The 26,851-nt window shown below is 40.5% G+C and overlaps 1 protein-coding gene across 1 annotated transcript in view; it reads left to right on the forward strand.

The window, feature by feature from the left end:
* The window catches only part of LOC139378982 (receptor-type tyrosine-protein phosphatase delta-like), a 579,926-nt gene that overhangs the window by 138,823 nt on the left and 414,252 nt on the right, over positions 1-26,851 (forward strand). The gene's annotated exons all lie outside the window — the stretch shown is intronic.

Raw genomic sequence — 26,851 nt, forward strand, 5'->3', positions numbered from 1 at the left:
ATGATGCAGTTAATGGCCACTAAATATCTCAAGCTGAATATCTTCAAGGAAGTGGTGTTTCGAAAGGATATTGTAACTTATAAACCACAACACGGTAGACCGTGTCATGTCATTGTCACATCATGAGGAGCGACACACCACAAATATTTCAATTACTTTTAAGGTCAAATTTCATTATTTTCTGTCATTTTGAAATAAATAATATAATTGAATTGTAGAATATGTCAAGTGGGTTCGCAATTATTGACACATATGATAAAGATGGCCGATAATGACTGTATAACATAAAGAATTCATATATATACTGTATATATATATATATACACTGTATATATATATATATATATATATATATATATATATATATATGATTTTAAACTAATAGAAATAATCGGATTATGATGTGATACTGTACTTATGTTCCAGAGTATCACGTTATACAGTACAATAGGAAGTAGAACAGTAGTGTAACCTTTAACTATGGTCCCTGTTGACCAGAAATCGACTACAGTGGAGATAAGACAGCCATCCACTCAGCCGTGACTATCGCTCACTGGGATGACACAATTAGCCTGTTGACTGAACAGTATGGGAACACTCACTCAGCCTGGTTCCTCGGTGCATACAACCCAGCAACATAATCTAAGGCTGCACTGGTATGGTAGGGGTCAGATATATGATTGAATCCCCCATAGCAGGGCCCTAAACCTGGACAGCATGAGCCATCAACACCCCTATTGCTCACAGCAAGGTTGTTTAGAGGGGAAATTCAATCACCTCGTCCACAAGGTAGGAGGGAGGAAGTGGTCAGCGGAGCAAAATTTGGATGGACGGTCACTACCTTCCCATAGCATGCTAACCTATTTTTAGCTTAGCCCCCCTTAAACGTACATGTTAAATGCTCTCTTCAAAATAGCATTCCTGCAATAAGCGTTAGCATCCATATAAGCTTGATTATAAACATTTAAGGAGAGAAGTCACCTCATGGTGTAATTGAAAACAACGCCACTCCGCCTGCCACTGGTAACCAGTCGAAGCATCTGCGAGAAATGTTCTGGTTCGGCCCTCATTGTTTGAGAGGCAGGCAGCAGTGAGCGACTGACTGACTGCTCGGAGGAGAAAACCCCTGGCTAGCCGGGAATAATAAGTACCCGCGGGAGGCCGACAGATGGACATTTACAGAGAGCCTTGCTGGTAGACTGAGAATCTGTCAAACAGCACGCCAGGCATCTGCGGGTGTTGCGTTTCCAGATTCACATCCACGATGGCAGAAAGATAGGAGTCCTCTTTGGTGAACTGAGCAGGAATGAAGCCTAATGGTCTTTATTTATGCCCTGTTTCCCATGATTAATGGTTAGAGACAAATATACATTTAGCTCATTATTACAGATACGTGTTTTGGACACGTGCCATATTGAGAATAATACATAATGCACTAATTGATTGATTAATAATGATAATCATCTGAATAGTTACATGTTGAGAGGAGGACCTAGAGCGTTTGATACAACATGTAATTGTGTTCAAATTGGGACAATGTAATCCATTTATACTAACAAAACAATGTAGTAATGTTGTTTGGACATAGTTACTGAGGATGTGTTACCATGTACCATGTACTTATTAACCTGTACAGACCTCTTTGAACTGATCATTCATTGACTTAACTACCTTCCAGTCTCTTCTCAGAAGTGTAATGTAATATATATTGCCTTCAGAAAATGTTCATACACATTGACTTATTCCACATTTTGTTGTGGTACAGCCTGCATTAAAAATGTATTGAAATAAAAAAATAAATCACCCATCGACACAATACCACAATGACAAATGAACTTTTTTTTTTAGAAGTGTTTGCAAATGTATTTAAATTAAATGCAGAAATATTTCAAATATGCCAATAGTATTCACACCCCTGAGTCAATAGTTTGTAGAAGCACCTTTGGCAGCGTATACAGCTGTGCGTCTTTCTGGGTAAGTCTCTATGAGCTCTGTACATCTGGATTGTACAATATTTGCCCATTATTATTTTTTTAATTCTTCAAGCTCTGTCAAGTTGATTGTTGCTAGACAGCCATTTCCATGTCTTGCCATTGATTAAAGCCGATTTAAGCCAAAACTTTAACTAGGCCACTCAGGAACATTCAATGTTGTCTTGGTAAGCAACTCCAGTGTATATTTGGCCTTGTGTTTTAGGTTATTGTTCTACTGAAAGGTGAATTAATCTCCCACTGTCTGTTGGAAAGTAGACTGGACAGCTTATTGCTGTCTTCTGTTTATTTTTATCTGAAAGAAATGCCCTAGTTCTTGCCGATGACAAGCATACCCAGTGATGTGTTGTTGAATTTGTCCCAAACATTACAAAAAGTACATTTTTTGCCACATTTGTTGCAGTATTACTTAAGAGCCTTTTTAGAAACATTGTGCTTGTTTTGGAATAATTGTATTACGTACATGCTTCCTTCTTTTCACTCTTGTCATTTAGGTTACTATTGTGGAGTTACTACAATGTTGTTGATCCATCCTCAGTTTTCTCAAATCACAACCATTAAACTCTTTAACTGTTTTAAAATCCCAATTCTCTCATGGTGAATTCCCTGAGCAGTTTCCTTCCTCTACGGCAACCGAGTTAGGAAGGACAGCTGCATTTTTGTAGTGACTGGATGTATTAATACGACCATCCAAAGTGTAATTAATAACTTCACCATGCTCAAAGGGATATTCACCATCTGCTTTTTTTTACTCATCTACCAATTGGTGCCCTTCTTTACGAGGCATTCAAAAACACTCCTGGTCTTCTGTGCTTGAAATGCACTACTCGATTGAGGGACCTTATGGATAATTGTATATGTGGGGTACAGGGATGGGTTAGTCATTAACAAATCATGTTAACCCCTATTATTGAACACGGAATGAGTCCATGCAACTTATTATGTAATTTGTTAAGCATATTTTTACTCCTGAACTTATTTAGGCTTGCCATAGCAAAGGGGTTGAGTACTGAATGACTCAAGACATTTCAACTTGTTTATTCATTTAATTTATTCAATTCAAAATGGTCGACAGGGTGTTGTGTGTAGATCAGTGACACAAAATCTAAATGTAATACATTTTAATTTCAGGCTGTAACACATCAATGTGGGAAAAGTAAAGGGGTCTGAATACTTTCTGAAGGCACTGTATTTTCTGGTCTTGTATAAACAATAATTTTCAGTGTAAGGTCTGTCATTTTGAAGCAAAAAATACATCCCTGTATCAATCTCACTCGACTTTCATTTATTACAAATTAGTTGTAATCTTTTCATTGACGTTTACTGTGTTTGTCCATGTGGGAAGTTGGATAGAGATGTCAGGATTTGGGGTATGTCCTTGAGCAGACAGTTCCAAATATATCTCTGCCAATGAGTCACACACACCAGGTGATGCTCCTGAATTTTCATCATCATGGCAGCGTACTGTCCCGTTTCACTCGTCTCTCCTTTATTTCCGCCATCTGCACTTGTGTCTTCCTCCCAACACTCTATACCAAGTCAAAAGCATGCGCCTGTCTTTGCCTAATCCTTGAAGCTCCATCCTTTGAATACACATTGAAAACGTCTGGCATTCAAAAGGCCTTCTCCTTTTTTCATATGCACTTCAATGAGAAGCTAAAGGAAAGAATGGCAATGAGGTGAGAGTACAGAGAATTCCTCTTTGTTCGCTCCACAGTGAGTGAAAATAGCACCTTCAGATCTTTAGACAAGCTGCGCGACGGTTATTATTGTATTATGCCTTGCAGGCCTTTCATTCAGATAGAAACTGTGGCATGCTTGATCAGTGTTTCAGCGAGCGGTGGCAAAGGAAAGTGATTGTCGGCTGCCGGGATAAGCGAACACCATTACATTGTTAAATTCTATAAATAGGTGACATATGCGATTTACAAATGGTGCGTTTCTCTAATGTGTGTCGGGAGCTGTTTGCGCACCGAATATCTCAGTGAAAGGTCATTCTTAACCACTTAATGTTCAAATTTATGTAACATCGTTCTGGAATGAAAATGACTTCAAAATGGTACTGTTTAGAGTTTCTACCGATGGGGTGATCCCTCACAAAACCAGGACAGTTTTTTTGTTTTTTAATCATGAAATGTAATCCACAGAATGTTCCTCTGGAGGAAGGATTGTTAAATTTGACATTTGTATCTAAAAGCATAATTGAGAAATAATCAATCAAAGTTGGCATATTTATGACATTTTGACTTTACCCAGGCCTCCTTTAAGGCTCATCTATGGATGCTACGAAGCAACAATTGGTGTCATAGGAAGCTTTACTGCTTAATCTGTAGTATGAGTAGTATTTTGTTTTCAATAACAATTTTCTTACATTATGTTATGAATATTGGAAAATGTAAACATTCATATTTAGACCACCATTTTTGATTTGGCTAGTTGTTCAATATATTATTGAACATAATATACTCTAAGTATCATGACACAATGCGAGACCCAGATGCAGACACAGGAGGCAGATGGTTGGAGTCTTACAATGTTTATTAATCCAAAAGGGGTAGGCAAGAGAATGGTTGTGGACAGGCAAAACCAGATTAGAGTCCAGGAGGTACAGAGTGGCAGACAGGCTCGTGGTCAAGGCAGGCAGAATGGTCAAGCAGGCGGGTACAGAGTTCAGAAACAGGCAAGGGTCAAAACCGGGAGGACTAGAAAAAGGAGAATAACAAATAAAAGGAGAACAGGAAAAACGCTGGTTGACTTGGAAAAACATACAAGACGAACATAGAGACACAGGGAGACAGGCACAGAGAGACAAGAAACACATTTTCAAGTGTCGCTGAAAATTACCGACACCTGGAGGGGGTGGAGACAATCACAAGGACAGGTGAAACAGATCAGAGCGAGACACTAAGGGCATATCAAAATTCCGGATTGGGATCTCTGCTAATTTTAACTGGCATAAAATTAGTTTTAAATGCCATAATTTGAATGTATTGTTGAACATAATAAACTGTACCGGCATATCAAAGCTCCAGAGTGGGATGTCAGCTGGTTTTAACTGGCATAACATATGATTATGACACACAGAGCTTCTTCACATTTGCCAGTTTATTAGGAGTGGTGGGATTCACACCCCAACTGAAACTAAAATAAAAACTACAATTGGAAAAACGATTTAGTAAACTTAAAGAAAACAATTAAGAAAATATATATATTATCGGTCAGAAAAGACAAAGCCCCATATGGGATTATTTTGAGTACATTAATTGCTAGAAAGGATAAAAGCATTGTGGTGTCAGAAGCTGGCAGCATGTGTGGAACAGAGGTTCAAGGGAAAAAACACAACGAACCTCAAAGTTAATCTGAACAGCACCCACAAATAATTTCAGGATAAAGACAAGGTGAGACAGCTATAATTTTATTTCGGGTTTTCGGTCAGGATTCGACTCCTGGTATCAAATATCATAAAAACTGATATATTTTCTCTTCGGTCAATGGCATAGTGTGTGGAATTGCAGAAAATAATCTTAAAAACGGCACATTTTTCTCTCTGTCAAAAAGAAGGATGGGAACAGTTTGCGGTCGCTGTGAGGTGGAGGTTTGTTACTACGCCAATAAATTACAATATCCATCCGGACTTTTGCCACCTAGGACATTTTTGTGAAGGACCATCAAAAATAGTACATGAGTACCCCTGCTATAGGCCTATAACCCCTGCTATAGGCCTATAACACAAATGTCTCCTAGCCTCTCGTTTATTAGGCTACTTTCTGTCCATAACACTGAAACTAAATCTGAAACTAAATTAAACTAAAACTGAATGTATATAAATGTATATAAAAAATGTCAAACTGAAACTGAATAAAAACTACTAAATCAGGTCTGAAAACTAACTGAAACTAGTCTGAATTTCAAATAAAAATGTAAAAACGAATAGAAATAAAATCTATTAGAAAATCACAATTATAAGAACCTTGTCTTACACACACACACACACACACACACACACACACACACACACACACACACACACACACACACACACACACACACACACACACACACACACACACACACACATACACTTGTCCCCGCAAGTGGGGCTGCTGTTTCTAACAGATGGCTCGTCTTTAACTTTATCGGAAACAACGATGTCACCGGCAGACGCGATAAGTTGTCTCAATGCCTGGGGAGAGTAACATCCATCAGTAGCTAACAGCATATGGTGAATGCACATTAAGGGCTCCTTCTCTGTTGTTCCTTCTATATCTTTCTCTATGAGTGTATCTGGTCCTGCGTCCAGGTCTCAGATCCACACTTCACAAGACAGAGAAGGGGAAGCACCAAGCACCGGATTCCAAGTTTTGGAGCTTTGGTCCCTTTGTCGGGATTTAATTACATTTTTTGCCAATGGGGAACTTTTAGAGAACACACTGAACTGAGCCAAAGTTATTTGCTGGACACAGTTTGTTGCGATGCCACAACCAGAATACAAAACCACATCAAATCAAATTGTTAAATTTTTTATTTTACCTTAATTTAACTAGGCAAGTCAGTTAAGAACAATTACTTATTTTCAATGACAATAACAGTGGGTTAGCTGTAGTCCGCGATCATCACCTTTGTCTTGCTCACGTTGAGGGAGAGGTTGTTGTCCTGGCACCGCACTGCCAAGTCACTGATCTCCCCCTTATAAACCATCTTATCGTTGTCGGTGATCAGGCCTACCACTGTTGTGTCGTCAGCAAACATAATGATGGTGTTGGAGTCATGCTTGGCATGGGTGAACAGGCAGGACAGGAGGAGAGTAAGCATGCATCCGCGTTGAGGATCAGTGCGCCAGATGTGTTGTTGCCTACCCTTATCACCTGGGGGCAGCACATCAGCAAGTCCAGGATCCAGTTGCAGAGGGAGTTACCCAGTCACATGGTCCTTAGCTTAGTGATGGGCTTTGTGGGCACTATGGTGTTGAACGCTGAGCTGTAGTCAATAAACAGCATTCTCACATACCGTTGAAGTCGGACGTTTACATACACCTTAGCCAAATACATTTAAACTCAGTATTTCACAGTTCCTGACATTTAATCCTAGTAAAAATTCCCTGTTTTTAGGTCAGTTATGATCAAATTAAATCAAAATGTATTTATATAGCCCTTCGTACATCAGCTGATATCTCAAAGTGCTGTACAGAAACCCAGCCTAAAACCCCAAACAGCAAGCAATGCAGGTGTTGAAGCACGTTGGCTAGGAAATACTCCCTAGAAAGGCCAAAACCTAGGAAGAAACCTAGAGAGGAACCAGGCTATGAGGGGTGGCCAGTCCTCTTCTGGCTGTGCCGGGTGGAGATTATAACAGAACATGGCCAAAATGTTCAAATGTTCATAAATGACCAGCATAGTCAAATAATAGCTCTGGGACAGGTAGCATGTCCGGTGAACAGGTCAGGATTCCATAGCCGCAGGCAGAACAGTTGAAACTGGAGCAGCAGCACGGCCAGGTGGACTGGGGACAGCAAGGAGTCATAGTGCCAAGTAGTCCTGAGGCATTTTCCTAGGGCTCAGGTCCTCCGAGAGAGAGAAAGAAAGAGAATTAGAGAGAGCATACTTAAATTCACACAGGACACCGGATAAGACAGGAGAAGTACTCCAGATATAACAAACTGACCCTAGCCCCCCGACACATAAACTACTGCAGCATAAATACTGGAGGCTGAGACAGGAGGGGTCAGGAGACACTGTGGCCCCATCCGATGATACCCCCGGACAGGGCCAAACAGGAAGGATATAACCCCACCCACTTTGCCAAAGCACAGCCCCCACACCACTAGAGGAATATCTTCAACCACCAATTTATCATCCTGAGACAAGGCCGAGTATAGATCTCCGCCATGGCACAACCCGGGGGGGGGGGGGGGGGGGGGGACAGGAAGATCACATCAGTGACTCAACCCACTCAAGTGACGCACCCCTCCTAAGGACGGCATGAAAGAGCACCAGTAAGCCAGTGACTCAGCCCCTGTAATAGGGTTAGAGGCAGAGAATCCCAGTGGAAAGAGGGGAACCGGCCAGGCAGAGACAGCAAGGGCGGTTCGTTGCTCCAGAGGCTTTCCGTTCACCTTCACACTCCTGGGCCAGACTACACTCAATCATATGACCTACTGAAGAGATGAGTCTTCAGTAAAGACTTAAAGGTTGAGACCGAGTTTGCGTCTCTCACATGGGTAGGCAAACCATTCCATAAAAATTGAGCTCTATAGGAGAAAGCCTTGCCTCCAGCTGTTTGCTTAGAAATTCTAGGGACAATTAGGAGGCCTGCGTCTTGTGACCGTAGCGTACGTGTAGGTATGTACGGCAGGACCAAATCAGAGAGATAGGTAGGAGCAAGCCCATGTAATGCTTTGTAGGTTAGCAGTAAAATCTTGAAATCAGCCCTTGCCTTGACAGGAAGCCGGTGTAGGGAGGCTAGCACTGGAGTAATATGATCACATTTTTTGGTTCTAGTCAGGATTCAAGCAGCCGTATTTAACACTAACTGAAGTTTATGTAGTGCTTTATCCGGGTAGCCGGAAAGTAGAGCATTGCAGTAGTCTAACCTAGAAGTAACAAAAGCATGGATTAGTTTTTTCTGCATAATTTTTGGACAGAAAGTTTCTGATTTTTGCAATGTTACTTAGATGGAAAAAAGCTGTACTTGAAACAGTCTTGATATGTTCGTCAAAAGAGAGATTAGGGTCCAGAGTAACGCCGAGGTCCTTCACAGTTTTATTTGAGACGACTGTACAACCATTAAGATTAATTGTCAGATTCAACAGAAGATCTCTTTATTTCTTGGGACCTAGAAAGTTTGCAGCCATCCACTTCCTTATGTCTGAAATACAGGCTTCTAGCGAGGGCAATTTTGGGGCTTCACCATGTTTCCCACCCAGACAGGAAGATCACATCAGTGACTCAACCCACTCAAGTGACGCACCCCTCCTAAGGACGGCATGAAAGAGCACCAGTAAGCCAGTGACTCAGCCCCTGTAATAGGGTTAGAGGCAGAGAATCCCAGTGGAAAGAGGGGAACCGGCCAGGCAGAGACAGCAAGGGCGGTTCGTTGCTCCAGAGGCTTTCCGTTCACCTTCACACTCCTGGGCCAGACTACACTCAATCATATGACCTACTGAAGAGATGAGTCTTCAGTAAAGACTTAAAGGTTGAGACCGAGTTTGCGTCTCTCACATGGGTAGGCAAACCATTCCATAAAAATTGAGCTCTATAGGAGAAAGCCTTGCCTCCAGCTGTTTGCTTAGAAATTCTAGGGACAATTAGGAGGCCTGCGTCTTGTGACCGTAGCGTACGTGTAGGTATGTACGGCAGGACCAAATCAGAGAGATAGGTAGGAGCAAGCCCATGTAATGCTTTGTAGGTTAGCAGTAAAATCTTGAAATCAGCCCTTGCCTTGACAGGAAGCCGGTGTAGGGAGGCTAGCACTGGAGTAATATGATCACATTTTTTGGTTCTAGTCAGGATTCAAGCAGCCGTATTTAACACTAACTGAAGTTTATGTAGTGCTTTATCCGGGTAGCCGGAAAGTAGAGCATTGCAGTAGTCTAACCTAGAAGTAACAAAAGCATGGATTAGTTTTTTCTGCATAATTTTTGGACAGAAAGTTTCTGATTTTTGCAATGTTACTTAGATGGAAAAAAGCTGTACTTGAAACAGTCTTGATATGTTCGTCAAAAGAGAGATTAGGGTCCAGAGTAACGCCGAGGTCCTTCACAGTTTTATTTGAGACGACTGTACAACCATTAGGATTAATTGTCAGATTCAACAGAAGATCTCTTTATTTCTTGGGACCTAGAAAGTTTGCAGCCATCCACTTTCTTATGTCTGAAATACAGGCTTCTAGCGAGGGCAATTTTGGGGCTTCACCATGTTTCATTGAAAGGTACAGCTGTGTGTCATCCGCATAGCAGTGAAAGTCAACATTACGTTTTCGAATGACATCCCCAAGAGGTAAAATATATAGTGAAAACAATAGTGGTCCTAAAACGGAACCTTGAGGAACACCGACATTTACAGATGATTTGTCAGAGGACAAACCATTCACAGAGACAAACTGATATCTTTCCGACAGATAATATCTAAACCAGGCCAGAACTTGTCCATGTCGACCAATTTGGGTTTTCCAATCTCTCCAAAAGAATGTGGTGATCGATGGTATCAAAAGCAGCACTAAGGTCTAGGAGCACAAGGACAGATGCAGAGCCTCGGTCTGATGCCATTAAAAGGTCCTTTACCATCTTCACAAGTGCAGTCTCAGCGCTATGATGGGGTCTAAAACCAGACTGAAGCATTTTGTATACATTGTTTGTCTTCAGGAAGGCAGTGAGTTGCTGCGCAACAGCCTTTTCAAAACATTTTGAGAGGAATGGAAGATTCGATTTAGGCTGATAGTTTTTTATATTTTCTGGCTCAAGGTTTGGCTTTTTCAAGAGAGGCTATATTATTGCCACTTTTAGTGAGTTTGGTACACATCCGGTGGATAGAGAGCCGTTTATTATGTTCAACATAGGAGGGCCAAGCACAGGAAGCAGCTCTTTCAGTAGTTTAGTTGGAATAGGGTCCAGTATGCAGCTTGGAGGTTTAGAGGCCATGATTATTTTCATCATTGTGTCAAGAGATATAGTACTAAAACACATGAGTGTCTCTCTTGATCCTAGGTCCTTGCAGAGTTGTGCAGACTCAGGACAACTGAGCATTGAAGGAATACGCAGATTTAAAGAGGAGTCCGTAATTTGTTTTCTAATAATCATGATATTTTCCTCAAAGAAGTTCATGAATGTATTACTGCTGAAGTGAAAGCCATCCTCACTTGGGGAATGCTGCTTTTTAGTTTGCTTTGGGACAGTATCAAAAATACATTTTGGATTGTTCTTATTTTCCTCAATTAAGTTGGAAAAATAGGATGATCGAGCAGCAGTAAGGGCTCTTCGATACTGCACGGTACTGTCTTTCCAAGCATGTTGGAAGACTTCCAGTTTGTTGTGGCGCCATTTCCGTTCCAATTTTCTGGAAGCTTGCTTCAGAGCTCGGATATTTTCTGTATACCAGGGAGCTCATTTCTTATGGGAAATGTTTTTAGTTTTTAGGGGTGCAACTGCATCTAAAGTATTGCGCAAGGTTAAATTGAGTTCTTCAGTTAGGTGGTTAACTTCTAATGGTATAGGGGACGCTTGCGTCCCACTTGTCCAAAAACCAGGGAAAATGCAGCGTGGCAAATTCAAATAAATTTATATAAAAATCTAACTTTCAGTAAATCACACATGTAAGATACTCAATTAAAGCTACACTCGTTGTGAATCCAGCCAACATGTCAGATTTTAAAAAGGTTTTTCGGTGAAAGCATAAGAAGCTATTATCTGATGATAGCACAACAGTAAACAAAGAGGGTAGCATTTTTCATCCCTGCAGGCGCTACACAAAACGCAGAAATAAAATATAAAACATGCCTTGCCTTTGACGAGCTTCTTTTGTTGGCACTCCAATATGTCCCATAAACATCACAATTGGTCCTTTTGTTCGATTAAATCCATCCATATATATCCAAAATGTCAATTTATTTGGCCCGTTTGATCCAGAAAAAAACAGCTTCCAAAATGCGCAACGTCACTACAAAATATTTCAAAAGTTGCCTATAAACTTTGCCAAAATATTTCAAACTACTTTTGTTATACAACTTTAGGTATTTTTAAACGTTAATAAACGTCTGCGTGTTTTCTATCCAAATCTACTAATATTATGCATATGTTATATTCTTGGCAACAGTTGCAGGAAGTTGAAATTGGGCATGCTATTTATCCAAAAGTAAAAATTCTGCCCCCTATACCTTAAGAAGTTAACTGATTTTTGTCCTCTGACGTCCTTGGGTAGGCAGAGGGAGTCTGGAAGGGCATCATGGAATCTTTGTGTTGTCTGTGAATTTATAGCATGACTTTTGATGCTCCTTGGTTGGGGTCTGAGCAGATTATTTGTTGCAATTGCAAACGTAATAAAATGGTGGGTCGATAGTCCAGGATTATGAGGAAAAACATTCAAATCCACAACATTTATTCCATGGGTTCAGAGTATGACTGTGAGAGTGAGTAGGTCCAGAGACATGTTGGACAAAACCCACTGAGTCGATGATGGCTCAGAAAGCCTTTTGGAGTGGGTCTGTGGACTTTTCCATGTGAAGATTAAAGTCACCAAAAATTTGAATATGATCTGCTATGACTACAAGGTCCGATAGGAATTCAGGGAACTCAATGAGCAACGCTGTATATGGCCCAGGAGGCCTGTAAACAGTAGCTATAAAAAGTGATTGAGTAGGCTGCATAGATTTCATGACTAAAAGCTCAAAAGACGAAAACATATTTTTTTTATTTGTAAATTGAAACACCTCCGCCTTTGCGGGATGCACGGGGGATATGGTCACTAGTGTAACCAGGAGGTGAGGCCTCATTTAACACAGTAAATTCATCAGGCTTAAGCCATGTTTCAGTCAGGCCAGTCACATCAAGATTATGATCAGTGATTAGTTCATTGACTATAATTGCCTTTGAAGTAAGGGATCTAACATTAAGTAGCCCTATTTTGAGATGTGAGGTATCACGATCTCTTTCAATAATGAAAGGAATGGAGGAGGTCTTTATCCTAGTGAGATTGCTAAGGCGAACACCGCCATGTTTAGTTCTGCCCAACCCAGGTCGAGGCACAGACACGGTCTCAATGGGGATAGCTGAGCTGACTACACTGACTGTGCTAGTAGCAGACTCCACTAAGCTGGCAGGCTGCCTGGTCTGCACCCTATTTCATTGTGTAGTTAGAGCCCTGTCTATGTTGGTAGATAAGATGAGAGCACCCCTCCAGCTAGGATGGAGTCCGTCACTCCTCAGCAGGCCAGGCTTGGTCCTGTTTGTGGATGAGTCCCAGAAAGAGGGCCAATTATCTACAAATTCTATCTTTTGGGAGGGGCAAAAAACAGTTTTCAACCAGCGATTGAGTTGTGAGACTGCTGTAGAGCTCATCACTCCCCCTAACTGGGAGGGGGTGAGAGACAATTACTCGATGCCGACACATCTTTCTAGCTGATTTACACGCTGAAGCTATGTTGCACTTGGTGACCTCTGACTGTTTCATCCTAACATCGTTGGTGCCGACGTGGATAACAATATCTCTATACTCTCTACACTTGCCAGTTTTAGCTTTAGCCAGCACCATCTTCAGATTAGCCTTAACGTCGGTAGCCCTGCCCCCTGGTAAACAGTGTATGATTGCTGGATGATTCGTTTTAAGTCTAATACTGCGGGTAATGGAGTCGCCAATGACTAGGGTTTTCAATTTGTCAGAGCTAATGGTGGGAAGCTTCGGCGTCTCAGACCCCTTGACGGGAGGAGTAGAGACCAGAAAAGGCTTGGCCTCAGAATCCGACTTGCTGCTTAATGGGGAAAACCGGTTGAAAGTTTCTGTCGGTTGAATGAGTGACACCGGTTGAGCATTCCTACAGCATTTCCCTCCAGAAACCATGAAAATGTTGTCCGGCTGCAGGGACCGTACGAGGGGATTTATACTAACATTACTATCTGTACTTACTGGTTGCACAGACGCTGTTTCATCCTTTCCTACACTGAAATTACCCTTGCCTAACGATTGCGTCTGAAGCTGGGCTTGCAACACAGCTATCTTCGCCGTAAGACGATCGTTCTCCTGTATATTAGGAGTACAGCGACAGCAATTAGAAGGCATCATGTTAATGTTACTACTTAGCTTCGGCTGTGGGAGGTCCTGACGAACCACGTCCAGATAAAGCGTCCGGAGGGAAAAACCAAAAATATAAACGGTAATTAAAAAGTAAAACCGTAAAGTTGTCAGGTAAGTAAAGTAAAGTTGGCAACAAAACGCACAAAACTCACAGCAACATGTAAACAAGTCTGCGAGTTGTGACCGAAAATTGCGTCAGCAATAATGTCACCGTTATTTATTTTAAGAATGTGAAATGTCAGAATAATAGTAGAGGCATATATTTTGTGAAGTGCACCAGTCACTGCTGCAGCAAAGCACCCCCACAACATGATGCTGCCACCCCCGTGCTTCACAGTTGGGATGTTGTTCTTCGGCTTGCAAGCCTTCCCCTTTTTCCTCCAAACATAACGATGGTCATTATGGCCAAACAGTTCTATTTTTGTTTCATCAGTCCAGGGAACATTTCTCCAAAAAGTACGATCTTTGTCCCCATGTGCAGTTGTAAACCCTAGTCTGGCTTTTTTATGGTGGTTTTGGAGCAGTGGCTTCTTCCTTGCTGAGGGGCCTTTCAGGTTATGTCGATATAGGACTTGTTTTACTGTGGATATCGATACTTTTGTACCTGTGTTCCCCAGCATCTTCACAGTGTCTTTTGCTGTTGTTCTGGGATTTATTTGCACTTTTCACACCAAAGTACGTTCTTCTATAGGAAACAGAATGCTTCTCCTTCCAGAGCGGTATGATGGCTGGGTGGTCCCATGGTGTTTATACTTGCATTCTATTGTTTGTAGAGGTGAATGTGGTACCCTCAGGCATTTGGAAATTGCTCCCAAGGATGAACCAGACTTGTGGATGTCTACAATTTTGTTTCTGAGGTCATGGCTGATTTCTTTTGATTTTCCCATGATGTCAAGCAAAGAGACACTGAGTTTGAAGGTAGGCCTTGAAATACATCCACAGGTACACGTCCAATTGACTCAGATTATGTCAATTAGCCTATCAGAAGCTTCTAAAGCCATGACATCATTTTCTAGAATTGTCCAAGCTGTTTAAAGGCATAGTCAACTTAGTGTATGTAAACTTCGGACCCACTGGAATTGTGATACAGTGAATTATAAGTGAATCTCTAAACAAATGTTGGAAAAATGTCTTGTGTCATGCACAGCGTAGATGTCCTAACCGAATTGCCATAACTATACTTTGTTAACAAGAACATTTTGGAGTGGTTGAAAAACTAGTTTAAATGACTCCAACATAAGTGTATGTAAACTTCCATTTGTCCAGGTGGGAAAGGGCAGTGTAGAGTGCGATTGAGATTGCGGCTTTGTGGATCTGTTGGGGCGGTATTGGAATTGGAGTGGGTCTAGGGTTTCCGGGATGATGGTGTTGTTGTGAGCCATGACCAGCCTTTCAAAACACTTCATGGCTACCGATCTGAGTGCTACGGGGAGGTAGTCATTTAGGCAGGTTACCTTCACTTTCTTGGTCACCGGGACTATGGTGGTCTGTATGAAACATGTAGGCATTACAGACTCGGTCAGGAAGAGATTGATTGCTTCCTTCCCACTTATTGCATCACCATTAGGGAAGTATGCTGGTGTTGTTTACCATCATCCATTATGCATTTGATTCCATAGTGTGCAACATTGTTGATTCTTCCAAGTCGCTCCGTATTCCCATACCCAAGGCTTGAATTTGAAGTCGCCCCCACCTCAAACAGCCAACCTCTATCCCTCATGGTCACCTTGCCTCAGGATTCAAGACCAGACACATTGCAAATAGGGCTGTGTTGTGTAACCCCCTAGGGCACCACCCACTCGGCACTGTAGCTGAATTCCCTGACATAGATTACATTAACTCCCAATTTAGACTCATTGTCTTTAAACATGCCCGTAAGGCGCTATTTTAATCACCACGCCGCTTTTAATGTTCCCTTCCTCCAATCCTCGCCACTTCCGTCGATGTGTCGTCCAGTCCACCCTCTGACTTGTCTTTTATGCTAGTGTGTTTAATAATTTAATTTTCAGTCATGCCATGTTAAAGAAGGTGCTCCAATCGAAATTGCCCTTTTTCCGATATGTCACAGCAAGGATTCTCTAGTTCTTTAGTTCCCCAGCCATCTCTGTATTGTTAATCCAGAGTTTTTTAATTAGTCACATTAATTAACTGGTCTTCAAAAGTAGTATTTCTTTGTGCCTTTATATTTCGGCCATTAAACTGAACAATGACAGTCGAAGAACTGACAAAAAAAAATATGTTGTGCAAAAGGTTGTGGCATTCGTTTTATATCATGCTGTTAATAAGTCATGCAGAACAATGAAGTAACAAGACACGATATAGAGACACCAGTCATATTTCATTCAAGATTACTGACCAATCGTCATCTCTGAGTGGAATAGCTGAATGTCTACCAGACAGCCATGTTCAATCCTAATACTGTAAGCATAGCCTCATCTTTGGAATGTCTTTCTGACACATGAATACAAACCAACAGTTTGCTGGCAGGACTTTGGAGGTTGACGACCGTTGGACGAAATCCACCCCTTGCTCCCTGAAGGTCAAATGTCAGAGGTTTTTGTGTTTCCCATCCATCTGCCATTCTGGCTCTGATTCTGGCACATAGGCTGGATGTTCTTTTGGCCAGGCAGAATGCTTCATGTGTGGCCAAGCAGAGACATTCTGGCTCCAATGATACCCCAGTCTGATGCATTTTGCCTGGTAATGTAACTTCCACTCCCAGCTTGGTCAAAGCCCCATGTAAGCCTAATAGACCTTAGTTTTTAAAACCTGTGGTTTTTAGTTTTTTTGTTGAGATGTAGATGTGAAGGCTTTTTGTATTCATGGGTATCATTGCTTTTGAAAAATATATTGTGGATCATAGGCGTAGGCGAAAGGGGTCACCGTTTACTGTAGTGGGGTAATATTTACCATATAAGCGTAATATAGAGACCTCACATGCGACCTGTGATCTTGTGTCCAGTGACCTCTAAACCAGGCGGTGTCAGAAGATTTCAAAGACTCCAGCCACCCAAGCCATGGACTGTTCTCTTTGCTACTGCATGGCAAACGGTACCAGTGCGCCAAGTCTGGAACCAACAGGACCCTGAACCCCCAAACCATAACACTGCTCTCTAGGGTATCGTCCCATCTGGCCAACATCCAGTGAGATTGCAGAGCGCCAAATTCAAATACAGAAATGCTCATTATAAAAATTCAGAAAACAAAAAATATTTTACATAGGTTTAAAGATTAACTTCTTGTTAATCCAACCACGGTGTCAGATTTATACAATTATTTTCGGCGAAAGCATACCTAGCCCAGAACATACCTAGTCCAGAACATAGCCCTGTTGACAAATTATTACAAACAGTAACCAGCCAAGCAGAAGCGTTACAAAACTCAGAAATAGAGATAAAATGAATCCCTTACCTTTGATGATCTTCATATGGTGGCACTCAGAAGACATCCATTTACTCAATAAATGTTCCTTTTGTTCGATAAAGTCTCTTTATATCAAAAATCCTCAGTTTTGTTTGCGCCTTTTCTTCAGTAATCCACAGGCTCAAACGCAGTCAAAACAGGCAGACAAAAAATCCAAATTGTATCCGTAAAGTTCATAGAAACATGTCAAACGATGTTTATATTCAATTCTCAGGTTGTTTTTAGCCTAAATTATCTATAATATTTCCACCGGACAATAACGTTGTCAATATAAAAGGTAAACAAGAAATGCACTCTCTCGGGATTGCGCATGAAAAAGCTCTGTGACACTTCAGGGTCCACTCATTCAGACTGGTCTTACTCCCTCATTTATAAGAATTGAAGCCTGAAACAATTTCTAAAGACTGTTGACATCTGGTGGAAAGCATAGGAACTGCAAATTGAGTCCTAAATCAATGGATACTGTAATGGCATTGAATAGAAAACTGCAAAAATCCACACAAAAAATACTTCCTGAATGGCTTTTTCTCAGGTTTTCGCCTGCCAAATCAGTTATGTTATACTCACAGACACTATTTTAACAGTTTTGGAAACTTTAGAGTGTTTTCTATCAAAATCCACCAGTTATATGCATATCATATCTTCTGGGCCGGAGCAGCAGGCGGTTTAATTTGGGCATGCTTTTCATCCAAAATTCAGAATGCTGCCCCCTACCCTAGAGAGGTTAACAAGGCTGCTAAATAGCTAATCAAATAACAACCCAGACTACCTGCATTGACCTTTTCCTTCACTGACTGTGCACACACACTTGACTCTATCCACACACTCACACATACACTGAACAAAAATGTGAATGCACAATGTAAAGTGTTGGTCCCATGTTTCATGGGCTGAAATAAAAGGTCCCAGACATTTTCCATTCACACAAAAAACATATTTCTCTCAAATTTGTTTACACCCCTGTTAGTTAGCAATTCTCCTCTGCCAAAATAATCCATCCACCTGGCAGGTGTGGCATATCAAGAAGCAGATTAAACAGCAGGATTACTACACAGGCGCTCCTTGTGCTGGGGACAATAAAGGGCCAATCTAAAATGTGCAGTTTTGTCACACAAAACAATGCCACAGATGTTTCAAATTTTGAGTGAGCGTGCAATTTGCATACTGACTGCAGGGGTGTCCAACAGAGCTTTTGCCAAATAATTGAATGTTATTTTCTCTACCATAAGACGCCTCTTGTTTTGGAAAATGTGGCATACATCCAACCGGCCTTACATCTGCAGACCATGTGTATGTGCGAGACATTTTCTGACGTCTTCCATGGCCTGCATACACACCCATTGAGTATGTTTGAAATGCTCTGGATCGACATGTACGACAGTGTGTTCCAGTTCCCTTAAATATCCAGCAACTTCGCACAGCCATTGAAGAGGAGCGGGACAATATTCCACAGGTCACAATCAACAGCCTGATCAACTCTATGCGAAGGAGATGAGTCACACTGCATGAGGCAAATGGTGGTCAGACCAGATACTAACTGGTTTTCTGATCTACGCCACTTCCTTTGTTTTAGGTATGTCATGACTGTCCTGGTGTGATCCAAATGGGCAGATCAGGGTTGCGGTGAATGAACTTCGACCAGACGCCCTCTCACTCACAAAGGGGAGGAGGGAACTGGTGTGGGGGGTTTGACACCTCACACCCTGTCGTAAATTTAAGTTAGAAGAAGACTCTCTCCCTCCCTCTTCAAATGTGCATAGGAATGTGCCTTTGTTTCACAGACAGTCATCCCGCCGAAACTCTTTCTAAAGCGAATAATGGAACAATATTTCAAACATAAGAACGTGGGGAATGGTCAGTGGGGATATATTGGTTTTTATTTTGTGAATACATTAAAAATGGTATGGACGAAATACTGTAACTTGGAAAGTATATCCCCTTCATCTGTCAAGTTTTCATCCTTAACATTGTATATGAAATATGAACAATTATGAAAGTACTTTGGTTAAGATAGGAATGTGATTTGAAGAGGTGTAAGATAATATATCTCCTATAAACTGTGCATTGTAAATAGCCACGCCCCGATTGAGGTCAGAGAGTGTGTCAGACCGATGGAACCGTCCCCTTTTACCAGAGTGCATAAAGGCTTGGGAGAGAAATCAACCTTTAGACCAGGAAATGTGGTACAGATGATTAGCTGTCTTGAGTCAAATATCTAGAAAATCTAAGTGAGACTCTCCTACTATGCTCAACACCAATGGGAACCATCGACACGGCTGGCTAGCTATCTTCCGGAGTGAATAACAGTAGAAGATGGAAAAAGGGAGACACCTTTCGGACAATCAGAGCCATACCAGCTTGCCGCTGAAAGGCCAGCAACCTTCCTAAGGAGTGGTGGTTCCGACAGAGATAAACAGCGATTTCTTATTCCAAACGTGAGAATAGTTTACTGTGAGAATAGTTCTGAAATATATGGACCATGTGTCTTTTTCTCCCTCTCCATGTCATTGTGTAGAAAGCCACATATTGTAAAGGTCTGCTTGGGACCTTTGTCTCATTTATTAAGTGTGTATGTTATCATGTTATTATTTAGTTATCTAGTAAATAAATAATTAATAATTGCAGATGCAGGAGGTTACGACTGTTCAGAATGATGATATGATAATAGGTAATGGTTAATAAAATTACTGTTTATCGATGTAATAGATATTTAACTTATAGAGTTTAATTCGGGAGATGGTAACTCTTTAAACAACCTCCATGGTGCCCCCAATTCCTAATGGGTTAATTGTTACATGATTAATTTTAACAATTAAACATAGTCAATGGATTAAATAAATAACAGTTATAACGACAGGTATCTGTGACCAACAGATGCAGACCGTGCATTCAGAATTTATTCAGACCCCTTGACTTTTTCCACATTTTGTTACGTTACAGCCTTATTCTATGTATTAAATTGTTTTTTTCCCTCATCAATCTACACACAAATACCCCATAATGTCAAAGCAAAAACAGGTTTTAGAAATGTTTGCTAATTTAATATTTTGTTTAAATGAAATATCACATTTACTTCAGTATTCAGACCCTTTACTCAGAACTTTGTTGAAGCACCTTTGGCAGTGATTACATCGTTGCTACACAGCTATTTTCAGGTCTCTCCAGAGACGCTCTGGAGTAGGTTTTCATTAGCGATCTCTCTATACTTTGCTCCGTTCAACTTTCCCTTTATCCTAGTCTCCCAGTTCCTGCCGCTGAAAAACATCCCCACAGCATGATGCTGCCACCACCATGCTTCACCATACGTATGGTGCCAGGTTTCCTCCAGACGTGACGGTTGGCATTCAGGCCAAATAGTTCAATCTTGGTTTCATCAGACCAGATAATCTTGTTTCTCATGGTCTGAGAGTCTTTAGGTGCCTTTTGGCAAACTCCAAGTGGGCTGTCATGTGCCTTTTACTGAGGAGGGGCCACTCGGATTGGTGAAGTGCTCAAAGATGGAGCTCTTACCGAGAGCTTTAGTCACATACTCTGCTGCCTTGAAATGCAACTCCCATGTTGTTCTCTTAGTTGCTTGCTGTTATTCAATTACATTTCTATACGCTCTGAATGTGTTCCATTATCATTGAAATTGATGCTTTTAGTGCTGTGAAAAAATGAACAGTCCAGCACCTGATACTGTAAATCCTCAACTAGGACCGTTTTCAAAGCCGATAAATAGTTATTTTAATCAAATTACCATTAAACATCCAAACTATCTTTTTTTTTCTTTGAACAATGTATTTTTTTTCGCAATGCAGTCCTACTAGTCTCATGGGGTCTGGGTTGGATTTTAAAAAGCTCTACATTTACTCTACAGAGCTACAGTATATGTACACAGAAAGCCACTATGGAAGAGCGACTCTCCAATCACATGTTCTCTACTTACTAACTCCAAACTAGAATCCCTCTTCCTTAATTGGTCTGCTGTGGCCTGTCACACATCAAACCAGGTCTGCTTTGAACAAGATGATCCAGGTTTTAAGTGAAATAGGGGAACAAGACATTTTAGTCCCCCAACTTCTGATTAAGACTAGGGCCCTATTGGAAGATGTTTTTTAGGGCATTTTCTTAAAAGTGTTTAAGTTACACTGAACTTTTTCAGGTTAAGTAGGAAATTCTGTACAATGGTTAGGTTGTTGCTCCAGGCCGATTCAGAATGAACTGTTGGGCACCTAGTGGCGTACCATTTGGGTTGAGCTTAAGCACAACAACAAGTGACCGTGGGGTTGTCAATCCGACCCGTAGCACACAAAAACAATATATTTTCATCACTTTTAATTTAGGTCAATGATCCCCTTTTAACTTTGTTAGTAGTGTGTCCATATACAGTCGGAAGTTTACATACACCTTAGCCAAATACATTTGAACGCAGTTTTTCCACAATTCTTGACATTTAATCCTAGTAAAAATTCCCTGTAGGTCAGTTAGGATCACCACTTTATTTTAAGACTGTGAAATGTCAGAATAATAGTAGAGCAAATGATTTATTTCAGCTTTTATTTCTTTCATCACATTCCAAGTGGGTCAGAAGTTTACACTCAATTAGTATTTGGTAGAATTGCCTTTAAATTGTTTTACTTGGGTCTAATGTTTCGGGTAGCCTTCCACAAGCTTCCCATAATAAGTTGGGTGAATTTTGACCATTCCTCCTGACAGAGCTGGTGTAACTGAGTCAGGTTTGTAGGCCTCCTTGCTCACACACCCTTTTTCAGCTTTTTCTGTTTTTTTTTCTATACGATTGAGGTCAGGGCTTTGTGGTGGCCACTCCAGTACCTTGACTTTGTTGTCCTTAAGCTATTTTGTGGAGGTCTACAATTTCTTTTCTGAGGTCTGATTTCTTTTGATTTTTCCATTATGTCAAGCAAAGCGGTACTGAGTTTGAAGGTAGACCTTGAAATACATTCACAGGTACACCTCTAATTGACTCAAATGAAGAAGCTTCTAACGCCATTACATTTTCTGGAATTTTCCTTGCTGTTTAAAGGTGCAGCCAACCTAATGTATGTAAACTTCTGACCCACTGGAATTGTGATACAATGAGTTATAAGTTAAATAATCTGTCTGTAAACAATTGTTGGAAAAATTACTAACCGACTTGCCAAAACTATAGTTTGTTAACAATAAATTTGTGGAGTGGTTGAAAAATGAGTTTTAGTGACTCCAACCTAAGTGTATGTAAACTTCCGACTTCAACTGTATGTACAGTATGTTAAAAGGACAATCATGTCCCCGCACTCAGAGGCTTCATTCCCATTTGAAACTGAAGTACAATATACAAGGTACAGTTTATTTGACACAGAATTAATGAAAATATATTGATTTTGGTCTTCAGATTTTGGTCTTCAAAGGTAGGTGCATGACACCTCTGAAAAAGCAGGACGGACGTATGCTTATAGTAAATGAGCAATATCAGTTTGTATTACACTATTGTATTACAATATTTATATTACAATATTTCATTATTTTCTCAGTTGGAGAACTACATGCAAATGCAAGGCCATCTGTTAGCATCATTCATTACAAAGAACAATGTACATTGCTCCCATTAAGTAAAGTTGATATCTCTTTATTTACCTACACTCCTCTGCCTTTCCCCACTCTCTTGCTGCTGAATTGTGTCTTGGGCCGTTAATCACTTCACACAGAGGATGGGAGAGAAGGAAAAGCAAGATATGCAGGAATAACAAGCTGACACAGCACCACCACCGACACTGAATAATCTCTCACACGTACCATGTTCCTCCCTCTAGGTTTCTGGCCAAACCGTACCTATTTTTACAGGTTTTCGTTTTTTTCTGTTGTGCACATGTGGAATGGTGTATCTGGTTTCTAGTTGTGGTTTTATGTCATTGTGGTTTGAGTTTGGTGTCATATATCTGATTGTGTTATAGTAGTGACAGATTGGTTTCAACTATGACATACTAAGTTGTGGTCTGCATTATTGAAAACCAGACATTGAAATGATTCTTCATCCAAGAGGGCATTGAAACCCTTCTACTGTAACTACACTCAACTGAAACAGCTGTAGTCAGAGGATGCTTAACCCATAAGAGTCTTAAGCCACAGTCTAAGGACATTACTAAGCTATGTAGAATTTTTTTAAGGTCCTACCTAGGATAATTCTGCTATTTGATTTTGAATTTTAAGACCCCTTGAAGTATCCCAAAAATACATACAACAATTATTTGATGTGAAATCATTTTTGGCCTTACTGCTATTAGCCCATACTAATGCATTGAATAACAGATTCACTACATGGAACAGCAGATAGTCGTCCCAAAAATCAAAGGAAGTTTGTTCTGAGGTGTGTATCCTATATCTGAGAGATATAAGAAAGACCAGGAAGCATAAAAGTCTAAGCCCTGTCTAAGCTGGGTGATGGGAGGTTCTACTAAGCTACAGTATATGGACTTTTTTTAAGGATCATTTTGCTATTTGATTTAGAATTTTAAGACTCTTTGAAGTATCATAAAAATCTATAAAAAAAAAAATTTGATAAAAATTGTAAACCCGCTATAGTATATTGACCAGTGTGTCAATCTAAGTAACACAATACAAAATTCTGTCAGTTTAAGCTAGAGATATGTTTTTTTAATGGGCTGTGTCTCAATCCCCTGCATCCGCCTCCAGTGGTTCCTCCTTTAAAAGTTGCGCGCTTACAATGCAGGACTTAGTGATATCAAGCGTCAGAGCGTCATTGCTCCAGACCACCACAAGGGGTAGTTAGAGCACTCATTATGCATTTGAGTCCCAAGTTTTTTTTTTACCAATCATATCGAGTGGTTCCAATGACGAATTTGACATGAGCCATCCATTCCTGGAGACTTTCTTCAGCAAAGATGGCTGACAAAACAGTACAGGGGAAGAAAATGTAAGTAATTATAACCTCACAATGAGTCATGCAAAAAATGTACAATTGAGAGGAATATGTTAGTTAATGTAGAGACAAACGATTGTGATTTTTTTTTGTCAAAGTTAATTGACCAAAATCGCTATTTAGCAAGTTAGCTGACTAGCTAACATTAACCAGCTAGCTAGCTGGTGTATTGACATGAGTATGACATTGTAATTCGTGTTGTAATTTTTTGGGAAAATCAGCAAACCAGGCTGTCGTCTTGGGAAACAGTGGATGTAAATAATCTAGCTATCTAAAGCATTTACTGCAAATTGAATGTACAATTGTGTAAGCTTGCCTTTCCGTGCAATGCAGCTGAAGTAACATATAGTGCCTTGCGAAAGTATTCGGCCCCCTTGAACTTTGCGACCTTTTGCCACATTTCAGGCTTCAAACATAAAGATATAAAACTGTATTTTTTTGTGAAGAATCAACAACAAGTGGGACACAATCATGAAGTGGAACGACATTTATTGGATATTTCAAACTTTTTTAACAAATCAAAAACTGAAAAATTGGGCATGCAAAATTATTCAGCCCCTTTACTTTCAGTGCAGCAAACTCTCTCCAGAAGTTCAGTGAGGATCTCTGAATGATCCAATGTTGACCTAAAGGACTAATGATGATAATTACAATCCACCTGTGTGTAATCAAGTCTCTGTATAAATGCACCTGTACTGTGATAGTCTCAGAGGTCCGTTAAAAGCGCAGAGAGCATCATGAAGAACAAGGAACACACCAGGCAGGTCCGAGATACTGTTGTGAAGAAGTTTAAAGCCGGATTTGGATACAAAAAGATTTCCCAAGCTTTAAACATCCCAAGGAGCACTGTGCAAGCGATAATATTGAAATGGAAGGAGTATCAGACCACTGCAAATCTACCAAGACCTGGCCGTCCCTCTAAACTTTCAGCTCATACAAGGAGAAGACTGATCAGAGACGCAGCCAAGAGGCCCATGATCACTCTGGATGAACTGCAGAGATCTACAGCTGAGGTTGGAGACTCTGTCCATAGGACAACAATCAGTCGTATATTGCACAAATCTGGCCTTTATGGAAGAGTGGCAAGAAGAAAGCCATTTCTTAAAGATATCCATAAAAAGTGTCGGTTAAAGTTTGCCACAAGCCACACCAAACATGTGGAAGAAGGTGCTCTGGTCAGATGAAACCAAAATTGAACTTTTTGGCAACAATGCAAAACGTTATGTTTGGCGTAAAAGCAACACAGCTCATCACCCTGAACACACCATCCCCACTGTCAAACATGGTGGTGGCAGCATCATGGTTTGGGCCTGCTTTTCTTCAGCAGGGACAGGGAAGATGGTTAAAATTGATGGGAAGATGGATGGAGCCAAATACAGGACCATTCTGGAAGAAAACCTGATGGAGTCTGCAAAAGACCTGAGACTGGGACGGAGATTTGTCTTCCAACAAGACAATGATCCAAAACATAAAGCAAAATCTACAATGGAATGGTTCAATAATAAACATATCCAGGTGTTAGAATGGCCAAGTCAAAGTCCAGACCTGAATCCAATCGAGAATCTGTGGAAAGAACTGAAAACTGCTGTTCACAAATGCTCTCCATTCAACCTCACTGAGCTCAAACTGTTTTGCAAGGAGGAATGGGAAAAAATGTCAGTCTCTCGATGTGCAAAACTGATAGAGACATACCCCAAGCGACTTACAGCTGTAATCGCAGCAAAAGGTGGCGCTACAAAGTATTAACTTAAAACCTCTTACTTCTACCCCCTCCTTTTTCGAACATTCTGTTAAAAATCGCGCAACTTTTCAGCGTCCTGCTACTCATGCCAGGAATATAGTATATGCATATGATTAGTATGTGTGGATAGAAAACACTCTGAAGTTTCTAAAACTGGTTAAATCACGGCTGTGACTATAACAGATTGTGTGTTTCATTGAAAAACGCAAGAAAAACTGCTCTCTGAAAGCTAAAAATAATTTCCATAAGTCACTTCCATGGGTTGTTAAAAGAGGACAAAATTTAATATCGACCTGCATGCAATTCATACAAATTCCACACGATGTCGCCATTGTCGTCATTTTCAATTGAATTTTTTGTTGGAAAATCCATCTATCTGGCTTCCGATTCTTCCAGTCTCCACCAGGATGTTGTTAATGTGGACATGGGCAGCCATTGATTTGCACACGAGGAGCTATTGAATATACATCGCCCTGTAATAATTTTGATAGATTATAAACGTTTACTAATACCTAAAGTTGGATTACAAAAGGATTTCAAAGTGTTTTGTGAAAGTTTATCGTCAACTTTTTTAATTAAAAAAAATTATGCAGCGTTAAAAAACGATGTTTTTTTCTGAATGACACAGCTTCCATAGAAAGCTATTTTGGGTATATATGGACCGATTTAAACGAAAAAAAGACCCAATAGTGATGTTTATGGGGCATATAGGAGTGCCAAGAAAGAAGCTCGTCAAAGGTAATGAATGTTTTATATTTTATTTCTGCGTTTTGTGCTGCGTCAGATAAGCAGAGTCTTTGTTTACGTCGCATTCAGGCATTTTCAGGTGGTGCATGCTATCAGATAATACCTTCTCATGCTTTCGCCGAAAAGCATTTTAAAAATCTGACTTGTTGGCTAGGTTCACAACGAGTGTAGCTTTAATTCAATACCCTGCTTGTGAATTTTGATCAAGGTTTGAGTTTAAACGAGTACATTTAGCATTTAGCGTAGCGCA

This window comes from Oncorhynchus clarkii, chromosome 21 (genome assembly GCF_045791955.1).
Source record: "Oncorhynchus clarkii lewisi isolate Uvic-CL-2024 chromosome 21, UVic_Ocla_1.0, whole genome shotgun sequence".
Taxonomy (NCBI): domain Eukaryota; kingdom Metazoa; phylum Chordata; class Actinopteri; order Salmoniformes; family Salmonidae; genus Oncorhynchus; species Oncorhynchus clarkii.